This window comes from Staurois parvus, unplaced genomic scaffold (assembly GCF_062004578.1).
Source record: "Staurois parvus isolate SC_StPar_1 unplaced genomic scaffold, SC_StPar_1.0 ptg000022l, whole genome shotgun sequence".
In the NCBI taxonomy this organism is placed as follows: domain Eukaryota; kingdom Metazoa; phylum Chordata; class Amphibia; order Anura; family Ranidae; genus Staurois; species Staurois parvus.
The window spans coordinates 8,687,963-8,710,039 of NW_028317818.1; the positions used below are offsets into that span (position 1 = coordinate 8,687,963).

At 40.4% G+C, this 22,077-nt stretch overlaps 1 long non-coding RNA gene across 2 annotated transcripts in view; it reads right to left on the reverse strand.

Moving 5' to 3' along the window:
* LOC149472194 (uncharacterized) overlaps window positions 1-22,077 on the reverse strand; it is an 84,780-nt gene that overhangs the window by 13,347 nt on the left and 49,356 nt on the right. Inside the window, exon 1 of one of the 2 annotated variants that reach the window (XR_016315332.1) lies at window positions 14,663-14,749. The exons of the other annotated variant lie outside the window; for it this stretch is intronic. This is a non-coding gene — a long non-coding RNA (uncharacterized LOC149472194). Of the gene's footprint in view, window positions 1-14,662; window positions 14,750-22,077 lie in introns of those variants that run through there. 2 annotated transcript variants of the gene reach the window in all.

The following is a 22,077-nucleotide window of genomic DNA, read 5'->3' on the forward strand; positions in this document are numbered from 1 at the left end:
GTTTTGGGTAGAGGAACTTGACTGACCTGCACATAGTTCTGACCTCAACTCAATAGAACACCTTTGGGAAGAATTAGAGATGAGATTGTGAGCCAGGCCTTCTCGTTCGACATCAGTGCCTGACCTTACAATTGCACTTCTGAAACAATGCTCATACATTTCCATAGACACACTCCTAAACCTTGTGAACAGCCTTTCCAGAAGAGTTGAAGCTGTTATAGCTGCAAAGAGTGGGCCAACTCAATACTGAACCCTACGGACCAAGACTGGGATGCTATTAAAGTTAATGTGCATGTAAAGGCAGGTGTCCTAATACTTTTGGCAATATAGTGTATTTGGAAAACACTTCTTGGTCTACAAGCACTCATCAAAGAAACTACATATCATCAGAAGAAATGTATACCTCATTAAACTGAAATCTAGGCTGGTATAAAGGACTCAAATTAATGCAGATCTGGAATCATAAATACATCATTATTGTTTTGTTTTTGTTTTTGTTTTTTTAATTGAAGCATTTTAAGTATCTGAGACCAATCTGGTGTCAATCTCTTGCAGTCCCTGTATAGAGGAACTGGCCTATGAGAGGAAGTAGCAGAACAAGGAACCAGTAGGCATTCTGATAGGAAGAGAAAGCAGAGTGACAGAGAGATGAGCTCATCACTCTACTGCTTCTCCTTTCATTATCCAATAACAGGCTGAGGAGAGCTCAGGACAGAGGAAGCCGATAGAATGGGGGTGGCCATCAAACTGAAAATTTCTAGAAGCAGAGAAAAAAGCACTGTGAGGGAAATCTGTAGGTTGAAGCTAGAAATTACAGCAAAAGCTGGTTTTGTTATGTTATCATTTAATGGATTATTTATTTTTATCTCTTTTATTTTTGGTTTGAGCCCTGATTGAAGGCACATTTACAGCAAAAGTTGATAATATACTGTATGTTACCATAAACAGTACTGTTTTATTACACATTACAGATTATAGCTTTAAAAATATAAATTAAAGACAAGTCCTTTTATGTCTTGTATTATATTCATGAGAGCTAATGAAAATCTCCTCTCAGCTCTGTGCATCAACTACACAATATCTGAGTAAAAACCAGGAGAACAGGTCAACATTACATTACAAGAAGTGATATGTAAATAACTGCTAAATAAAGTCTTGCTAAAAGCAAAGAAAGCCCCTCCCTACAGGTTTAAGTTGTACAATAATGTACTAGTATGCACTACATATTAGCACATTATGACAGACTTACATGCCAATGGAGCCCTCCAGCACTGTGCTGACATGGCTCTACCTGGTCCCTGGGGGCTTCCATCTTCACCAAGTCTTCATTCCAGGTTTCATATCCTCGGCCAAAGTAATGGCCAGGCTGCGATCACGTCACTCCCTCACATGTGTAGAGGAGTCACATCGCTGCGGCACACAGAGCAGGCCATAAATGTGGTCTGAGCTGTGCACATGCAGCTCAGATCATATACCCTCTGACAGGCGGGGGGACATTTATGACAGAAGATACCGCTAGGGTCTCTTCTCTTATAAAAACCCTGCCTGTCAGCAGTTTTTGTAATCTCTAACTTTACTACCACTTTAAGACTCATTCACACTGGCAGCAGCCCTTTGGTTCATGGTGAATCACTTTTCAGAGGGTGGTAGAGCAATGGATGCCGGGCATTCAGGAGGTGATGCTGTCACTTCTTAAACAGCAGAATAGGGATTTTGTATGTAAATGCTACACTACAACTTCAAGCCAAGCATTTAACTTGAATGCAGCAGGGGGTATAATTTTTGCCATGCAATGCATGTGCACCTCTGTGTGGCTTTATGCTATCTTTTTAGGTTGGGGGGCTATAAAATCATGACTTGACTGCCTATTTTCACTACCCTCCAACTACCTGTGTGAACAAAGCCTAAAGCTGGGAATACATGCACAGTGTTTTTTTGTTCAACCAGCAGGTTGAACAAAAAAAAAAAACCTGACATCCCCACATTAACACAATGATGAGTGATGCAGGGATCTCTCCCACTGAGCTATTGTATTCTGACAGCAGAGACTCACCCCCCCCCCCCCCTTCCCCCCAGAATACACTGACAAACACATGTAGCCAGACATACACAGGTACCGAACGTTGGATGGTTTCGTGCTTTAGTCTTCATTTAAGATAAACATCTTGTGAAATACAAATGTATACTAGTTGTGTGACATTTATAAAGATCCATTGACTTTAAAACTGTTACTGACCTTTAACAAGCATGCACTAAGTGAAGTCAGAACTCTTGATAAACATGCTTTTTTCAAGTCAGTAGAAAAAAACACCCATACATGGAAGAAGCACCAGAACAAAAAATATTCATTTATTGATATTGTGCTAAAAGACAGCCAACATGTTTCAGGGGTCAAAGGATCACTCCTTTCATCAGTGCTACAAAAAAACATAATATAATGTAAATATAATTGTGACTGATAAATTCATTAGGCTAACAATCATAAAACATCATGGATATTATACATACATGATGGCGGGACCGGACGAGCTATACATCACTTCCGGTGACATCACTTCCTCCTGGAGAAACGCATGCCAGCTGGACACTCTCGGTGCCAGTTTAAGGCACTTGAATATGTGAGTGTACATTTTTATTATTTTCTTGGAGTTGATGGTGGTTGTTGGTTTAAACCGGAGTTCTGGCCCGCGCCACATCAGAAAAAAAAAAATTAAAAGTCTGCAGCTACAAATACTGTGGCTGCTGACTTTTAATAGTAGGTCACTTACCTGTCCATGCATCCAGCAGTGTCCTCATCCCGAGCCAATTCTTCAGTCAGCTGTCAGGTGCTGGTGCCAGCATCTTGACTAAGGGAAATTGACAGTGAAGCTTTGCGGCCTCACCGCCAGTGTCCTACTACACATGCCTGAAGCGTGCTGCACTTTGTGAATGGGATGCAGTCCTCTGGGACCTTGGATGTGTCCCAGAAGGCTGCGGGGGTTGCCGAACTTCCGTCTCAATTCACCACAACGAACTCAGCTGGAAGCAGGAGTGGGTACCTGTCAAAACCAGGTTCCTGCCCCCCCCCCCCCCTTTAATAACATTTTAAAATCATTGCACTATGATGGCGCCTTTTTGCAATGCTTTCACCCCTAACATATGAGCATACTACAGCTGAGAGGTGTATATAGGGAGCCCTGGATCTGGTGATTGGTGACTGGAGGAGGAGGTCCCTGGTTCAAAAATATGTTTACTAACCCATTGCTGGTGTGAGGGGTCTGGAACATCTGGTGAGTTTTCTCTCTTAAAGGGGCACTTGGTGCAACTTATGAAAATACTGCACAGAATCACACAGTGTGGATTTATTGAAGCACAATCTATCACTAGCGGTTTAACTTTGGGACACTTTTTTTGAGTGTTACATTTTTATTATTTGATTTATTTGTTGGTTTAGCATTGTAGATACAACAGTGAATATTTATTTAATGAGCACTTTAACAGTACATTTATTTATATCAATAACACCAGTCTGTTTTCTGGATTTCAACAGGCATCACAGGCGTTCGTTTCTGGACCAGGCGCGATCGCTCTTCCTTGAAAAGGATTCCTGCAAGGTCCCAAAATGTAGGGGTGGGATGCCTGTTGTTTTATATGATTGATTATATGGTGGAACCAACCACCAATTTACTGAAGCACCCTACATGAACTGTAGGCAAACCTGTAGGGAGTGTGATAGATACAATACAACTCACCTATAACCACCTGTCAGATGTGATTATTTACCCAATTAGACAAGTTGCAAAAATGAAAAATTATTGTTTGGTCTCTGTGGGTTACAGACCTTTGCACATTGATCTTTGGTTTCATAATGTTGTAACACCCTGCTATAAATGTCTAATAAAATATTAAATAAATAAACTGTGCAAATGTCCCACACTCACGTAATGCAAAGCTGCAAACACACTCAGAGGATATCCTCTCTCAACTGTGTTGCGCTGTGTGAGTAAAGTGATGAATGTGTGAAAAAAAATTATAATAAACAAGCTAATAAATACACAATAAGTGCTCAAACCAATTAAACAAATTCAGTCACAAACAATCCTTTGAAAGACAATAAAGTGTTCAAAGTCCACATATGTGAAACCACCAATGTGAATGGCCAGTACCGTATAGACAAATCAGAGGCTCATAAACCAAATCCAAGATGACGGACAACACAATGACATCAGAATGGAGGCTCCGCCGACATGTTTCGTCATAAGCAGACGAAGATTGTAAACCTACACAAGGCTGGACTGGGCTACCAAACCATCGCCAAGTAGCTTGGTGAGAAGGTGACAACAGTTGATGCAATCATTCACAAATGGAAGAAACACAAAACAACTGTCAGTCTCCCTAGGTCTGGTGCACCATGCAAGATCTCACCTAGTGGAGTGTCAATGATCATCATGAGAACAGTGAGGAATCATCCCAGAACTACACATGAGGATCTTGTCAATGATCTCCAGGCAGCTGGGACCACAGTCACCAAGAAAAACAATTGGTAACACACTACGCCGACAAAGATTGAAATCCTGTAGTGCCCGCAAGGTCCCTCTACTCAAGAAAGCACATGTCCAGGCCTGTCTGAAGTTTTCCACTGAACATCTGAATGATGCAGAGGAGGACTGGTTGAAAGTGTTGTGGTCAGATGAGACCAAAATCAAGCTCTTTGGCATCAACTCAACTTGCCGTGTTTAGAGGAGGAGGAATGCTGCCTATGACCCCAAGAACACCATCCCAACTGTCAAGCATGGTGATGGAAACATTCTGCTTTGGAGGTGTTTTTCTGCTAAGAGGACAGGACAACTACACTGCATCAAAGGGACGAAGGACGGGGCAATGTACCGTCAAATCTTGGGTGAGAACTTTCTTCCCTCAGCCAGGGCATTGAAAATGGGTCCTGGATGGGTGTTCCAACATTACAATGACCCAAAACATACGGTGAAGGCAACAAAGGAGTGGCTCAAGCAGAAGCACATTAATGTCCTGGAGTGGCCTAGTCAGTCTCCAGACCTTAATCCGACTTGAAAATCTGTGGAGGGAGCTGAAAGTTTGAGTTGCCAAATGTCAGCCACCAAACCTTAATGACTTGGAGAGGATCTGCCAAGAGGAGTGGACCAAAATCCCTCCTGAGATGTGTGCAAACCTGGTGGCCAACTACAGGAAACGTCTGACCTCTGTGATTGCCAACAATGGATTTGCTACCAAGTACTAAGTCATGTTTTATAAAGGGGATCAAATACTTTTTCCCCCCATGAACATGCAAATCAGTGCATAATTTGTTAGACATACATTTCTTTTGAATTTTTGATGCTATTCTATCTCTCAGTGTTACAATACACCTACCATTCGATTTTTAGACTGATTATTATTATTATTACTACGAGTTTATATAGCGCCAAAGGGTTTGCTCAGCGCTGTACAATAGGGGGGGACAATACATGGCACAGTACAACAAAGACAGACAGCGTACGAGGGGTAAGAGGGCCCTACTCTTACGAGCTTACAATCTAGGAGGGAGGGGGTAAAGGTACAGTAGGAAGTGGCTGGGGGGGATGAAGTGGTAGGAGGAATGAGGGAGGATGGCCGTTAGGTGAGGGTGGGGTAGGCTTCCCTGAAGAGATGGGTTTTGAGGGAGCGCCTGAATGTGAATAGAGAAGGCGACAGTCTGATGGATTGGGGCAGTGAGTTCCAGAGGATGGGGGAGGACCTGGAGAAGTCCTGCAGTCGTGCATGGGAGGAGGAGACCAGGGAGCAGGATAGAAGGAGGTCCTGTGAGGAGCGAAGGGTACGGGTAGGGTGGTACCTGGTGATCAGATTGGTGAGGTAGTCAGGGGCAGTGTTGTGAACGGCTTTGTAGGTCAGGGTAAGGAGTTTAAATTTGATGCGTTGGGCAATCGGGAGCCAGTGGAGGGAGAGGCAGAGGGGGGTGGCAGAGGTGGAGCGGGTGGTAAGGTGGATGAGTCTGGCAGCTGAGTTCAGGATGGTCTGGAGCGGGGAGAGCCTGCACTTGGGTAGGCCAGTGAGGAGGGAGTTGCAGTAGTCAAGGCGTGAGATGATGAGGGAGTGTACTAGAAGTTTGGTGGTGTCTGGGGTGAGGAAGGAGCGGATCTTGGCAATGTTGCGAAGATGGAGCCTGCATGTGTTTGTGAGTGATTTGACATGCGGTTGGAGGGAGAGGTTCGCGTCAAGAATGACGCCAAGGACTTTGGCTTGCGGGGCGGAAGTGATAGTGGAGTTGTTGGTGATGATGGATAGGATGGGGGGGGGGGGTGTGGGCAGGGGGAAAGACAAGAAGCTCGGTTTTGGAGAGGTTAATCTTGAGGAAATGTAGCGACATCCAGTCTGAGATGTCATTTAGGAGGTGAGTGATGCGGGCGGAGATAGTGGGGGTGAGGTGAGGGGTGGAGAGGTAGATTTGGGTGTCGTCAGCATAGAGGTGATAGTTGAAGCCGTGAGATTGTATGAGTTTGCCCAGGGAGGAGGTGTAGATGGAGAAGAGAAGGGGTCCAAGGACAGAGCCTTGGGGGACCCCAACAGAGAGGGGGAGGGAGGGGGAGGTGGCACCATTGTAGGTGACACTGAAGGAGCGTCGGGATAGGTAGGATGAGAACCAAGAGAGAGCAGCATCTCCGATGCCAAGGGAGAGTAGTTTATTAAGAAGGAGGGGGTGGTCAACTGTGTCGAAGGCCGCAGAGAGGTCCAGGAGAAGGAGGACAGAGTAGTCGCCCTTGGCTTTGGCGTTGAGTAGGTCGTTAGTGATTTTGAGGAGGGCGGTTTCAGTGGAGTGTAGGGGACGGAAGCCGGACTGTAGAGGGTCAAGGAGGTTATTGTCAGTAAGGTGGGAGCTTAAATCAAATCATATAAGTGGTGAAGCGCTCAACTTATAATTCCCTAGTGAAATACACAAATCATATCTCTCAATAATACAAATAATAAATATTAAATAAAACTAGTGCAATATCTTCATACACATAACAAATATATATCCCTGGTGATATAGTGAAAACTTATATCTCTTAAACTGTGCAGAAAGTGAAATACAATGATTAAAATAAATAGTGATGCCACACTGTGAAAATTAATGGCAAAGTGTTCAAAATAATGTCACTCCATGCTGCAAATAGTGCTCTTCGTGTAAATCTTGACGTGACTCCCCTCAATAGCAGAAATGCCCCCTCACCTTCCACATTCGACCCTTGCGGGTCACAGAGCTTTTTTATATATCTCTCTCTGTTAGATGTCCTCCACTGCCTCCACCGACCATAATCCACCTCCAGGCAGTAAGTACCTCTCCAATTACTCCACTTTGCCAGGTAAACCTCTCCTCCACTGCCACCTCCGACCAAGATCCTCCTCCAGGCAGTAAATAATATCCAATACTCCTCACACAATGGACTCAGGCTCAGAGCGATTCATATAAAACGATAAAACAGACCTCCATAGTGCAACAACGTTTTATTAAGGTAATCCAATGCAGTGGAACATTAAACTCACATGTCCTCACGATTTGACAAGCAGTTTCCCATATACTATGGGTATATACAGGAGTCCCAAGATGGCGTCCGAACCCGGAACCGGAAGTACGTCACCCCTACGTCGACGCGTTGCGCCACTGTCACGTGGCTTCATCAGGATACCGTATTGGATGGCCGCACTTCCTTTTAACTCCTCTACATGATCTACAAGGGGCGTGTATACTACCTCCATTTTCATGGAGCCCACTATACAGAGACAGCCGCAATCCGCCGCTGATTCCCCTAATTCCAGACTCTACAAAGGGCATAAGAATTACCCATATATAAAAACTACTACATGGGGCATATATATTATCGTGGGACCCACTGTATATAGGACAACTGGCTCATAAGTACAAACAACCCCCCATAAAAACCTTTTATTACACCACATAAGGTAAGTATGCTAAACCCAAAAAAACCCCATAAGATCAAAGTTATAATTAAAATAAAATAAAAACACAATGAAATCAGGGGATAAATCTACTCTTAGTACTTCCCCTCCCATCTAGACATATCCATAGATATATCTAAATTTGTATATATATATATACAAATATAAAAATATACACCAAAAATAGTAAAAAAATATATATATATATAAAAGATGTATACAAAACATATACATAAACACCATTCCATAAGTAAATTTAATATTGTAATAGATTCCAATTGTTTTTTGTATTTAAATTTAAACCATTAATTTGAAGAAATATTGCAAATATTAAAAGCCATGTTCTGAAATAATTTTAAAATTCTAAAAAACTCTAAAAAAGCTCCTGTATAGTACCCATACCACATGTTCACAGAAATGGAATCATCAATAATTTACAACCTAAGCCAAATATTATTAAAAATCATTAATGAAGCAATTGAGATCAAATTCAATGTTTAAGCCTCTAGGTGTCAGCGTTTGCATAAGAAAAATCCATTTGGACTCCGCCTGACTAATTGTTCTCACTTTATGGCTGCCTCTCCAGTGCTTTTTATAACGTTCTACTCCCCAGAATTTCAAACCCGAAGGGTCATTAGCATGATGGCTAGCAAAATGTTTAGAAACATTATGTTTTGGGTTCCCCTTTAATATATTTTTCACATGTTCTCTTAGTCTCACGCACAAAGCTCGTTTAGTGCGTCCCACATACTGCAGACCGCAGTTGCACTCTAAAACATAAATCACCCCTTCAGTTTTACACGTGATAAAATCATTAATCTCAAATCGACACCCATTACTATTAGCCACAAACTCCTTTTTCTTTAAATTTTGCCCTTTAGTGGCTTTGCAGACACTACATTTTTTACAGGGAAAAAAACCTGTAACATTAAACAGGGTACCTTCTCTATTAACCTTAGGAGGATCTAGTACATTTTTCATGATTTTGTTCCTCAAAGTGGGAGCTCTCCTATAAACAAACTTGGGTTGTTCTGGTAATATATTACCTAAAACAGGATCCATTTTTAAAATCGGCCAATACTTCTTAAAAATATTTTGGATCTTTTTATATTGCAAATTAAAATCCAATATCACCGCTACCTGATCGGTCTTCTCCTTATCGTCATTTATTATTTTATTCCTTGATAAGTTTCTTTCTATCCATATTGGCCACCTCAAGTTTATTTCTCTCAAGATCACACACAGCATAACCTTTGGATGCAAACCTTTTTTCCAAAATCATGGCCTGAGTCTTATAATCTTCTTCATATGTACAATTTCTTTTTAACCTGATGAACTGGCCCTTAGGGATGTTCAGTAACCAAGGGGGAAAGTGACAACTCTCTATCGGGATGTAACCATTCCGGTCCACATCCTTGAAATGGGTTATAGTACTAATAATTCCCCCTTTTACTTGAATGTCCAAATCCAAAAATTGAATGGACTGGTTACTGCATTTCCATACAAACTTGATGTTTTTATTATTATTATTCAGTTGATTCAAAAAATTCATCAATTTACTTTCATCCCCTTTCCATATGATGAACACGTCATCTATATATCTTTTATACATTGCCAGTTCAGCTGGTTTATTTTTATATATTGAATCTTGTTCCCAATGGGCCATGAACAAGTTCGCCACACTTGGGGCGAAACGAGCTCCCATAGCCACACCCCTAATCTGTCTATAAAAAGCCTTGTCATACCAAAAGTAGTTGTGGCTCAGACTAAAGTCCAAACATTGTACAATAAATTTCCTCTGCGTCCAATTGAGATTACTCAATTCCCTCAGACCCCACCCTGTGGCTTCCAGTGCGTCTTCATGATTAATGATGGTATATAGCGAAGATACATCAGCGCTAGCCAATATCAAATTAGAACTCCCTTTTTCTTCCTCCAAAAGTTGAATGAGATGTTTGGTATCTCTCAAAAACGATACCGTATTCTGGACCAATGGCTGTAAAAAAGTATCTATATATTGGCCCAGCCTAGCCAATACTGATTGAATACCGTTAACAATTGGCCTCCCCGGTGGGTTAACAGAGTTTTTGTGCATTTTCGGAATAGTATAGATCACCGGTATGCGACAGCATTCTGGTACCAAAAATCTCCCCTCTTTACTATTTAGTATCTTTTTCTTTTCACCTGTTTTTATAAGCTGTTCTAATTCCTTTCTATATATCCTTGTGGGGTCTTTTAATAATTTCAAATATGTATCCTCATCATCCAACTGGGCTTGCAATTCACTGCAATAATATTCTTTGGAAAGTACAACGATTCCCCCTCCCTTATCTGCCGGCCTTATTACTATATCATTCCTTTTCATTAATTTATTTACACCTATTTGGAATCCCTGGTTAGCCTTTTTATTCGGAATATGTATATTCTCTAATTCTTTATTCACCATTTTTTTAAAAACTTCCACTTGATTATTACTGTTAATCTGGGGATTAAAAACCGATTTGTTTTTCAATGTGGTATGGGTAAATTTGTCACAATTTTTAAAAGTACTAACTTTGGCTCCAGTGAGCCCAATAAAATATTTCTTCAAATTCAATTTCCTTATATATTTCTGTATGTCTATGTAGGTACTGAACTTATCCATGTTCTTGGGGGGTGCAAATTTGAGACCTTTGTCAAGGACCATAATTTCTTCTCTCGAAAGGGATGTCCCACTGATATTAAAGATCCCTTCCCCTACTGGTCTCTTTTCCTTTTGTTTTTTACTTCCTCTGCAGCCCCTTCTCTTCCTGGGCTTTTTTGTTTCCCTGGTACTGGACTCTTCTCCCCTTTGCCCCTCTCTAAAAAATCTCTACTAGGATAGTAATTAAGTGGTTCGAATCTATTCTGGGTTGGAACAGGACCCTGATTGTCATACCTAGGTGGATACCAATCTCCATTCCTAGGGCTTCTCTCATAATATGGTTGATAATTCATCCCTTGTGGTGGATAATTCATCCCATATTGCGGATAATTGGTCCCCTGTTGCGGATAGGGATTCCTCGGTGGTTGGTAATCTGACCTGGATTGATTCGATCTATATGGTTGGTAATAAGGTCTCCCTCTTTTACCTCTCCCTCCTTGTCCATTATATGATCCTCCTCTTTTCACAGGTCTCCACCCATTATTGGGAGTGGGGTAAGACTGCATGTTATATTGCTGGTTTTCATTATACGTGCCACTCGCTGGCTCCTTATATGACACATGTGGAGTGGGAGCTTTATCAACCACTACTGATTTAACTGGTGTGGAATTAGTAGATCCTATACCCGGATTGGGGGCTGAGGATTGCCATTTGAATACTAGATTTTTTGAAAAATCATTAGTATCCCTATGGTATTTCTTCATTTTTCTAAATTTCACCTCTGCATCAACTTTTTCCAGGTCTTTACTTAATCTTTTTGTCAAATTAACCATTTGCGGTGTATCTTTAAATGGCTCAATTTGTTTCTTAATATCCTCTATTTGCATCTCCAGATTCCTCATTTTTTTCTGTTTTCTTTTAAGCAAAAATTGCACTAGTTCCAAACCTTTTTCATTAAAGAAACAGAACCATTCTTCCACAGAATCTGCATCCGTAAGCCCATCACTGATGGGAACATCCCATCTTAATCTCCTGGGGACTAATCTATCTTTTAGATATTTTTCATGGGTGGCCATGTCCCACCATGTGGTAACCTTTTTCTCCATGAGATGACCTAATTTTCTCAGGAGAGTATCAAGATCACCATTAGTGCTGATTCCATCTTTACTAAATACATCCTCTAAATCAATGGTTCTGTTTTCTAAAAACCCGAAAACATCCATGTTTGCTGCGGGAGGTAAAATGGTACAACTCAGCAGAAATAAAATACAAAAATCCCCCTGCGCTCCACAGAACCTAGTGAGTAAGCTGCTATCACCTGTTCTTTATACCGCAAGATATGTGAAATCAAATCATATAAGTGGTGAAGCGCTCAACTTATAATTCCCTAGTGAAATACACAAATCATATCTCTCAATAATACAAATAATAAATATTAAATAAAACTAGTGCAATATCTTCATACACATAACGAATATATATCCCTGGTGATATAGTGAAAACTTATATCTCTTAAACTGTGCAGAAAGTGAAATACAATGATTAAAATAAATAGTGATGCCACACTGTGAAAATTAATGGCAAAGTGTTCAAAATAATGTCACTCCATGCTGCAAATAGTGCTCTTCGTGTAAATCTTGACGTGACTCCCCTCAATAGCAGAAATGCCCCCTCACCTTCCACATTCGACCCTTGCGGGTCACAGAGCTTTTTTATATATCTCTCTCTGTTAGATGTCCTCCACTGCCTCCACCGACCATAATCCACCTCCAGGCAGTAAGTACCTCTCCAATTACTCCACTTTGCCAGGTAAACCTCTCCTCCACTGCCACCTCCGACCAAGATCCTCCTCCAGGCAGTAAATAATATCCAATACCCCTCACACAATGGACTCAGGCTCAGAGCGATTCATATAAAACGATAAAACAGACCTCCATAGTGCAACAACGTTTTATTAAGGTAATCCAATGCAGTGGAACATTAAACTCACATGTCCTCACGATTTGACAAGCAGTTTCCCATATACTATGGGTATATACAGGAGTCCCAAGATGGCGTCCGAACCCGGAACCGGAAGTACGTCACCCCTACGTCGACGCGTTGCGCCACTGTCACGTGGCTTCATCAGGATACCGTATTGGATGGCCGCACTTCCTTTTAACTCCTCTACATGATCTACAAGGGGCGTGTATACTACCTCCATTTTCATGGAGCCCACTATACAGAGACAGCCGCAATCCGCCGCTGATTCCCCTAATTCCAGACTCTACAAAGGGCATAAGAATTACCCATATATAAAAACTACTACATGGGGCATATATATTATCGTGGGACCCACTGTATATAGGACAACTGGCTCATAAGTACAAACAACCCCTCATAAAAACCTTTTATTACACCACATAAGGTAAGTATGCTAAACCCAAAAAAAACCCATAAGATCAAAGTTATAATTAAAATAAAATAAAAACACAATGAAATCAGGGGATAAATCTACTCTTAGTACTTCCCCTCCCATCTAGACATATCCATAGATAAAAAAAAAAAAAAAAAAAAAAAAAAAAAAAGCTCTGTGACCCGCAAGGGTCGAATGTGGAAGGTGAGGGGGCATTTCTGCTATTGAGGGGAGTCACGTCAAGATTTACACGAAGAGCACTATTTGCAGCATGGAGTGACATTATTTTGAACACTTTGCCATTAATTTTCACAGTGTGGCATCACTATTTATTTTAATCATTGTATTTCACTTTCTGCACAGTTTAAGAGATATAAGTTTTCACTATATCACCAGGGATATATATTCGTTATGTGTATGAAGATATTGCACTAGTTTTATTTAATATTTATTATTTGTATTATTGAGAGATATGATTTGTGTATTTCACTAGGGAATTATAAGTTGAGCGCTTCACCACTTATATGATTTGATTTCACATATCTTGCGGTATAAAGAACAGGTGATAGCAGCTTACTCACTAGGTTCTGTGGAGCGCAGGGGGATTTTTGTATTTTATTTCTGCTAAGGTGGGAGCTTAGGCGATCGTAAGACTGATCATTTCTTTGTGAATACGCAAACATTCAAAATCAGCAGGGTATCAAATACTTATTTCTTTCACTGTATATAAATGTCTAATGCAGGATGTTGAAGCCAACACAAGATGCCAGTGTTCTGCAGAACAGCAGCAACCACATGTTGAAGAATAGCCTGCTGAATTGCAGGACTTTACTGAAGAACAGTGCACCTGGGAACTGCATTTCCAAGAGGAGCTTGCGTGTGGGCAACTCAAAGCCCGGGAGACTGACCAGGAAGAGAGGGAGGAGAGAGATCGGGAGAAGAAGAAGTGTGCTGATGGCAGGAGTGCTGAACCAGGCTGCAGAGCCAGAGTTAGAGGGGGAAGAGGGAAAAGAGTCTGCTGTGAGCCAATCTGCAAGCAGGAAACCAGCCAGGACGCCAATCAGGACCAGAGGGTCTAAGGGGGCCCCCCATCTGCAGGGGAAGATGGGACGCTGAGACCTGCCGGACACCATTAGTAGGATGAGAGAGTCCAATACACCCACTAACTGAGAGAACATTGACAATTTCATTACATCTGCTGTCTACTTGCACATAGTTATGACCATTACACTTAGTTACACTAGTTTGCGGCCTAGTTCTCCCAGCCGCCACCACTGAAACATATTTGCATTACAGTCTCCATACCCAAACTGACAGCTGCAGGCCAGAGTACAGCAGTGCCAACTGAAACAGCAATTTACCTTTCCCAGTTGAACAGAACTTCTACTACTGTTGACTGTGACCCTTGTCACCCAGAGAGGGAGCTGTTCTGGCCTACAGACATTTATGCCAACTGTTACACTTTACTACTTCAAATCTGTCCTTGTTTAATGCCTTAAAGGGGACCTTACATCAGTTCACCAGTATTAAGAGAAGTAGTTATTAACAATCATCTACACCTTAGAGCATCTTCACACTAATTGGGCCCCAACTAACGTACAGAAGATTCCATATTGTTCTTACAGAGGCATTGGTTGATTATAGATGACAGCTCTCTTCATTTTCAAAACTAATCCTTGCCATCAGGTTCTGAGGATCCGTAGTGAGCTTACCTGTTTATTGATAGTTGTTCTCAATTGCTGGGGATTCTACAGTCACCTCAGATTGGAGGCAGTGGATTATTTCTGAAAGCAGACCTGCTAAGAGTTAGGCTACGTTCACACTAGCCTTGTGTGCAGGCGGCAGAGAGGCGTTTGTGAAGCGTTTTTACCGCTTCCCAAACGCCTCTGCCAATTCTGCACATTACAGCACATGGTGCTGTTCTAACGGGAGCGTTTGCGTCGCGTCGCGTCGCGTTGCGTCGCGGCAAAACGGACGCCTCTGGACGAGTCAGGAGGCTTTGAAGCCTCCTATTCTCGTCTATGGTGCCGCTCCGCAAACGCCCGGCCGGCGTTTGCGGTGCGGTTGCGACGCGGTTGCGGGGCGTTTGCGGAGCGGTAGCACCACTCAAACTGCATTATAGGCGTTTGTGGGGCGTTATTAACGCTCGGCAAACGCCTAGCAACTGCCGCTAAACCGCGCATGCGGCGTTTGCGGAGCGTTTGCCGAGCGTTAAAAAACGCTCCGCAAACGCCGGACCAACGCTTGCCAAACGCTATAGGGGCGTTTAGCAAGCGTTGGCAAAACAGCCTAGTGTGAACGAGCCCTTACTTGTATTTTACTGTGGATGCTGTTACTTTTACTTAAAGTGGACAAGAGTGATTATATTGCTGCATATGCTAATGTTATTTTGTGTTTCTTTTGATCAAGCTATATTCAAACTCAATATAAACTTTATATTTATTTACACTAACTTGTGTATGAGTCCCTTTTACAGTGGTCACTTATATGGGCCGCAAGAGTGCAGTGGTGTCAGCAGATGTTGGGCTTTCAGAAAGAGGTCCAAATTGAGAGGGAACCCAAAAATTACAAAGGGGGAAGTCCCACAATGTAAAGGCCTGTGAGACTGATTTACTAAAAGAGTAGGAGATTGTTCATCCAACAAACTGAGTTCATACTCTGGATCTATGTAAATAAAGTGATGTGTTCACTTCAGTTATCCAATAATGTGCATCCAAATGCTGTTTTTTGTAACTTAAGGCTGATGATCTCCTCCAGCCACGTTCCTGTCTTCATTCATGCACTCCAGTGATAGTTATATGATATTTGTAGGATGGTTTTCCTGGAGGTTACAACTGTGGACCATGCCTATATCATGGGCTATATCTTTTCTAATTGTTGTTTTTTGTTTTTTTTTTATATTCAAGTAACCTTTATTCATTTTAAAAGTGAACAAATACAGGTATGGGAGCAACAAAGGGGAGGGGGTAAATAGATTCACAATTGTACATGTCACAGTTGAAGTTAGGTAACAACAGAATCACAGAACAACAAAAGAAAAATACTTAGATTGTTAGACATTATACATAGTTAAAATTTTCATGGATTGAAGAACCTGTGTAAAAGAAGGGGGAAGGGTAGGGGGAACACAAAGGTAATAAACAATATACCAGTCAGAAAACAAACATATACTCTAGATAGGGTGGGCTATCATATATTAACTGAGCAGTTAAGTTTACAAGACCATTTAGACCAAGTTTGGGAGAATTTAGCATAGATGTTATTCAAGGCAAATCTCCTTTCCATTTCGCATTGGAAATTTAAGTCATGAATCGTCATCTTTAGGGATGGTGAGGAGGTAGATTTCCATAATTTAGTAATGTTATTTTTGGCTGCGTATAGTAGGTGGATAATTATGTTACGCAAAGTCGAAGGAAAATTCTCTAAGCCAATATGGAAAAGTGCTACGATGGGGTCAGGAAGTATTGCGTTGTCAGTTATTTGAGAAATTATACTGAAAACTCCTTTCCAGAAGGATCTTATTGATTTGCATGACCATAATACAGTATATGTAGTAGGGAACCTGTTTCTCCACATTGTCGCCATTTTTTTTACATATGAATTCCTTTTTTTCTTTTCCATTTTTAATTAGTGCATGAGGAGTAGCTTTGTTCAAAATAAATCTTTAATTTACCTACTAAGAATACACCATTACTATAATATATGACCAATAGTAAATTGGGTGTAGTGGGAGGTCTGTTTCTTGCTATATAATGCAGAAGTGATGCCAGTAATTCCTGTTCCTAAGGACATTGCACATGAATGATGGAATGTGTAGAAAGGGACTTCCAGTTACGTCACTTTTGCTTCCTTAGAATGCTGGAGGGGTAGCTACATTTCTGGTTTATTTTCTGAGTAGTCGGCTTTTGTGTAATACTGTGTAAGTGCAATACTCTTATCTTATGGTATAATAAATGGTTTACACTATGAGAGGCTTTTCCTTTTCTTTCTGATGGTCCTACTAAGTACATCTGGTGGCTCTGGTAGGACTTAAAGAGGCATGGGGAAATTTACTACTGGAGAAGGATATAACAAATCGATTCATCTGGTATCTGTTCTGATTCCTCTTTTGACATATTCAGCATGCGTTTTGATCTAGTATATGGTGCATTCAATAGCAACAAGAGCATTTTGACTTTCTTGTTTTCACAAGTAGTCAGTATGGTCTGGTGAGTGGGGTGTGTTGTATAAGATCATGGTGGAGTGGATTAAGCACTTTTTCATATGGAGTTATTGGGGTTTGGACAATTGAGAACAATTAACAAGAGAATTTATTTGGACAATAGTTTTGATGTATATGTGTTTATTTTAACCACTTTTGTAGTTCCGGGTGAATGTTATATGACATGATCTGTCACAGACTTTCTCCACCGTACAGAACTGAGGACAGATCACTGTATCGGGCCCCTGCCGGTACCATGTGATCACTGGGACCAATCACAGGAGATCACATATCAATTGTAAACAATGAATGGCTTTGATTCATGACATTTATTGTGGACAATTATGTTGCTAGCTGTGATTGGTCACAGTGATCACATGGTACAGACAGGGCCAATCACAGCCCATCTGTAGCATATAATTAGTTGTGGCAAATCACAGCAAATCACAACATAATACAATGAATGCATCAATTTCATTAAGTAAAAATGGTTGCTTATACCAGTGGAAAAAAAAATCCTGATCACTTCCCTAGAGTAGTACAATGTTACAATGGTAACATTATATTGCTCTAGTCACAAATGTATAAAAAAAATTAAAAACGGGAAAAAAAATAGTATTTATTTTTGTACATAGTGTCACCAGCCTATCCCTGATCACCACTACAACAGTTATATGATGACGCTGTACTGCTCTGGTGACAGTATGTAAAAAGAAAAAGTTTTTTTTTTTTTTAATTTCTTAATTTTCCAACAAATTATGACAAATACAACTTCAAAAAACTCACCATGCCTCTTACTAAATACATTGGACTTTCAACTTTCCAAAACGGGGTAATTTGAGGTATATTTGTACCAAAGAAATGTAGCAGAATACATTTTGGCCTACATTTATGAAGAAAGATTATTCATTTGCTAAATTTTATAACAGAGGGAAAATCCTCTTTTTTTTCAAAATTTTAGGCTTTTTTCGCTTATTTAAAAAACCCAGTGGTAATTAAATACCACCAAAAGAAATCTCTATTTGTGTAAAAAAAAATGTAATTGACAACATTGAAAGCTGAAAATTGGCCTGGGCAGGAAAGGGCTGAAAGTGCCCGATACTGAAGTGGTTAAGTACGCACAATACAAGCACTGTTTTACTTTATTTGATAGTTACATGGTATTTTTAGGGTGTTTTTCCTGGTGTTTACAACAGTATACCATGCCTTGATAATGAGTGCTGAAAATGTTACTTGCAGTCTTCATTGGAAGCCTGTGAGACAGAGTGCACAGATTGACAGGAGCACAACAGGAAAACAGTAAAAGATCATTGACACTCTTTAACAGTAATGCTTGAACAAGAACCTTCATGGCTGGATCATGGGGGTATAATGTTTAAGGAAATATTTAAATAGATTGACACTCATATTTTAAGAATATATACAATTTTAGTGATTGGGTTTACATATATTTTACTGTCTGTTTACGGTTAATTATGATCATTTTAATAAGCATACACATTTTTCATACAACATGATGATGATTTATAGGTAAGTATTTTAGTCATGGGTAGAAGCCAGATCACTGACCAGGATTTTTTTTTTTTTTGTGACTCACCTGTATGAACCCACTTGTTTTCATATCAGTGGTTTTTATAAGCCTGTTCACTCTCTGGAGCCGTCAATAGGCTCTCCTTATTTTACATGATTTAATTAGATATTTTTTTTTATCCAACATACATAATTACCAATACAGTAGTAAGGGTGAGACTTTTCTGGTGTGACAGGATGCTGGAGGGTAATAGCAGACATACATTCTCACAAAATGTGTGATCCTCAGGTCATCAGTGTCTAGATGAAAGGGCTAAAAGCTGGGGTCTGTAGCAAGTTTATTCAATTCTAACAATTTTTTTTAGCCTGCCATTTTAAATGGGGAAATAGAGGAGTAAATAGATTTTGGGTGCTTTGTAGTCTAAGGTCCACTTTATGAACAGCAAATCACATTAAAAATTTTAAATGCCACAAGAAAAGATATCCTAGTTTTTTATAATGACACCTCCAGTATTTCAGGTTCTAAGAAATTAGCAATTTCTCCAAGGGAAGGCACAGATGAAGCTATAAATCTTGCTACCATGTTACAGTTTAACTTGTTTTATGAAAAATGTCACAATTGTAAAACGTCTCTATATCCTATATTGCTTTATATGTATTGTGCCCAACTGAAAATATTCATTATTTTAATTTGTGAAATGAATACAAAGTTTACAGTGATTTATATAGATATCCACAGAATTCTATTAAAATGACAACAGTTAACAGGTTTAAAACACTTGTAAAGCTTACATTTTTTGGTAAAATAGTAAGTTATATTTAGCTACAGTTATGGGTGGAACTGCACATGGGGTTGTGTACTACAAAGGTAATCATTGGAGTTTGTTATAGTCCTCCCAGTGTTAATGAGGAGGTGGAGACTCAGCTCCTTGAACAGATTGAAAGGGCTGCAAGGGCTGGGACAGTGATAATAATGGGGAATTTTAACTACTGATTGACTGGAGTAAAGGCACTGCAGGATCAGTTAAAGGGCAAAAATTTTGAAAGGTACTAAAGGACAATTTTATGGTACAGTTCATAGAGGCCCCAACTAGGAATGATGCTCTGCTGGACCTGGTAATCAAACTATGCAGAGCTTATTACAAATGTCAATAAAAAAGAGCATCTGGGTAGCAGTGACCATAACATGATTTCATTTATTGTTAGCTCTAAACAACAAGCACATACGGGAAAAATAAAAACGCTCAATTTTAAGAGAACTGATTTTCCAAGGCTGAGTGCTGCTCTCCAAGACTTAGACTGGGAGAGAATATTGGCATCAATGAACACAACACAGAAATGGGAGTTTTTCAAAAAGACTGTATGTGAACACACTCCAAAATATATTAACATGGGCAATAAGTTTAAAAGGCTAAAAATGAAACCTATATGGCTTACGGCCAAAGTTAAAAGCTATAGATAATAAGAAAAGAGCTTTTATTAAATATAAAACTGAATGAACGCTATCATTATTTAAACATTACAAAGAATATAGCAAAATATGCAAAAAGGAAATAAAGGCTGCAAAAATTGAAAACAAACAACAGATTACAAATGATAGCAGGACCAACCGCCAAAAATTCTTAATAGTAAAAAGGTCGGGTCCGAGCATGTAGACCCTTTACAAAATAATCTAGAGTGGGTGACTGGGGACAAAGAGAAGACACATTTATTAAATACCTTCTTCAGCTCTGTGTATACAAAGGAGCATGGGGGAGCTCTTGGGCATGGCATTGACACAGCTCCAGATGATCCACATTGGTATGATCCAAAAAATATTTAGACAGAATAAAGGTGAAGAATGCACCTGGACCAGATGGCGTACACCCACAGGCCCTTAAAGAATTGAGCTCTGTCATTTCAAAGCCATTGTTTCTAATTTTTAGAGACTCTTTAATGACTGGCATAGTACCACTGGATTGGCATAAGGCCAATGTGGTGCCAATATTTAAAAAGGGGTCAAAATCTTTACCAAGTAATTATAGACCTGTTAGTTTAACTTCTATAGTTGGGAAGATACTGGAGAGTTTAATAAAAGACCACATAGATGAGTTCTTGCTGAAAAAAAAATATTTTAAGCAACAGACAGCATGGATTCATGAAAGACAGAAGTTGTCAAACAAATCTGATTGAAATTTTTTTTTTAATGATTTAAAAAAATTTAAGCAACAGTGAATTAATTAAAAATAAAGAAAAGCAATTAAAGTGCCCCTGAACTGTAAATGTAAAGTGGTAACCTGTAAAGGCTTTTGCAATAATATTAAATAAAAGTGCATTTGAAGAAATGCTGCACAAATACTGTGTGACATAAAAGAATGCACAAACCACAAATTTATTCTCTAGGGAGGCTCATAATGTTTTGGAGTTCTAGGACATTTTATAGAAAAAAGATCTAATTTTAAAATTAGACAAAAAGTGCCAAAAATGGCTTGGGGCTGAAGTAGAAAACATAGGTTTAGTCTACCTTGGGTAAGGGGTGAACCCAGCCTTTTCACTGTTCATGGTCCTGGCAAACCAATGCAGGAATTTGATGGCCCAAATTTTTGGTAACAGCATTGGGCAATGTTATGTACCAGCCACCCTCCTCTAAAGGGAGTGGGGACACAGAGCACCCATAGTGTCAGTGTACTGGAAGCTGTTGCAGAGGATGGATAAGTAAAGTTGACAAATTGCATAGGGAAAGAGTAGGGTCAGTCTGGAAACGTACTTTAATTCTGATCGCTCTCCCCTTGAACCCATCAACCCATTTGCTGCATTTTCTTTTTTTTTTTTACTACTGAGGTTTTTTAGTGGTAGATTTGAGGTCAGTAATCACTTGTTAGCACCTGTGGTAGTGAGCCCTTGTAGATACTCAACTTGGGGTTCCCCAGGGTACGGAGTCTAAGCCCCAGCCTGCTTCTTCACCAGAGCCCCTGATGGTGGGGATGGACTTGTAGCAAGCTGGGACCAGGTCGCGGCCCCCAGGTATGCCCAGCTGAGGATGAGGAGACTGTTTATGGGAGCAGAGTACAATGGGAGGAGATAAACGGAAATCCGATAGACTAGCCGAGGTCAGGACAGGCAGAAAACAAGCACAGTCAGAGGACGAAGCCAGGGTCGGTACACAAGTAGTCAATGCAGGATACAGGCAATAGCAACACACAGGAGCTCAGACAACTAGGAAGTTTCTCAGGCAAAGTGGCCTAGACTGAGCATATCTATATATAGGCAGGCAAACAAGGAGGCGGGCCAGGAAGTGATGGAAGGGAAGGAAATAGAACTCAGAAAACAGCAGATGACGCCCATAGGTGAGCACAGACAAACCACATATGTGAAGGGATCAGGAACAGGACTGCAGCAAGGAGGTAAGAACAAAAA